The sequence below is a fragment of the Apium graveolens genome, chromosome 4 (genome assembly GCF_009905375.1).
Source record: "Apium graveolens cultivar Ventura chromosome 4, ASM990537v1, whole genome shotgun sequence".
Lineage (NCBI taxonomy): Eukaryota > Viridiplantae > Streptophyta > Magnoliopsida > Apiales > Apiaceae > Apium > Apium graveolens.
Window position 1 is genome coordinate 190,388,380 of NC_133650.1, and position 1,897 is coordinate 190,390,276.

The 1,897-nt window shown below is 39.4% G+C and overlaps 1 non-coding gene across 1 annotated transcript; it reads left to right on the plus strand.

The window, feature by feature from the left end:
• The first annotated feature begins 1,450 nt into the window (after nucleotides 1-1,450).
• On the plus strand, nucleotides 1,451-1,557 carry LOC141723186 (small nucleolar RNA R71). The gene has a single exon (XR_012576174.1). It is a non-coding gene; the product is annotated as a small nucleolar RNA R71 (small nucleolar RNA).
• The last annotated feature ends 340 nt before the right edge of the window (nucleotides 1,558-1,897 follow it).

The window sequence follows — 1,897 nt, forward strand, 5'->3', positions numbered from 1 at the left end:
CATGGAATCGGGGGTAGTTATTATGCCCAAATATGGACATGGGCTATAAATAGACCCATTACAAAAATTATTAATAATATTGGTTAAATAAACAAGTCCAGAAATATGGAGAAGCTTCCATAATTATATATTGACTGGGACCGTGTATTATATGTTGACCAAGACTTCGCTGAATGACACGTGGAAATATGTAAAGGAGGATAGTCATGTCCACCACTTACTAGGAGGTGACAATTATCCACTTCTAGCTAGGAGGTGACACCTGCCCACCTCTTACTAGGAGGTGAGCCCTATCTGCATCTCCAATAGAAAGGGGGTCTTGTCCACCTTTTACTAAGTAGTGAATTACACCCTCTTCTTATCAGGAGGTAAGTCCTGTTTGTCCCTCCAGCAGGAAGGGGGTCCAGTTCATCTCTCAACAAGAAGGGAGTATTGTCCACCTCTCCATCAGGTTGGGAGTCCTGTCCACCTCTCAATAAGATTGGAGTACTGTCCACCTCTCCATTTGGAAAGGGAGTCATGTCAACCTCTCAACAAGACATGGATCATGTCCACCTCTCAATAAAAGGGGAGTCATATCCTCATATCACACATGACCTCATATTACCGGGAGGGGTGGCTTACTACTATATCACCATGAGGGGTAGCATATCCCCATATTATCAAGAGGTTAGTCTTGCTCCCATATTAACAAGTAAGAAGTCATCACCTCATATTTTAAAGAGACTTGAAGAGATGAGTGAGAGTCAATGCTCATATATCAGCTGCACATGATATATAATTACTATAATTTATGATTATGTGACCCTGTTGGGACTATAATACGATTCGAGGTCAACACTACTTACATCACATGACCAGACTCTAAGAGGTCACATGTGAGGCCTCTGGGTGTTCTCTTGCCTAAAAAATGAGATATCTTTTCCTAATGACATGACGACTTATTCCATCCTAATTAGGCTTGGTCCATGGACTAATATGGGCTTTTTATGAACTACCCAACGGTCAACGAAGCTGGGTCATGATGGACTGTACCAAACCTTAGCCCATATGGGCAACTTGTCCTTTAAGAACTACATATGGCATGAACCCCCTATAAAAGGGTACGTAAGCCTCTTATTTATGGATGATCGAAAATTTGAAATAAGAGAGAATAAAAAATGTTCCTATGGAATTCTACGAATTATCAAACAAGATCAGCTACAAGATCCATCAATTTCTGTCCTGTGTTCTTCGCGTTCTTCGTGAAAATAGATTCAAATCAATATAATTTGATCTGTGATAGCCTATGAGTTGGATTCTGAATTCATTCGCAGCCATCATCTCAATTAGCTCATAAGCTTCCTCATACCTCTTAGCCCATTAGACTCCACCTGATGCTGCATCGAGCATAGGTCTTGACTATGCTTCCAAACCATTATAAAAGCAATTGATCACCATCCAGTCAGGCATTCCATGATGAGGACACTTCCTAAGCAACTCCTTATAGCTCTCCCATGCTTCACATAAAGATTCACCCGATTGTTGCGCGAATTGAGTAAGAGCATTCCTCACTGCAGCGGTCTTTGCCATAGGGAAGAATTTGTTAGATATATTTGATAATGTCATGGCTAATATTATTTATGTTTAGTTTTCAGATCTTACTTAAACAGGATAAATCAGTACTTACTGGAAGTCAGGACTTAAGGATATCAGTACTTATATTATCAGGAGATAATCATCAGAAGATGGATATCAGAACTTAAGTGCTGAAGTATGTTCAGATAAGGATAGTAGCTGATTAAAGGAAAGAAGATCGAGATAAACATAAGAAGAGATATGCATAAAGAAGGAGTTCTATGAAGAATAGAATACTTGGAAGAAAAGATATCTGATTGATATATTTTAGGAAGCAGAA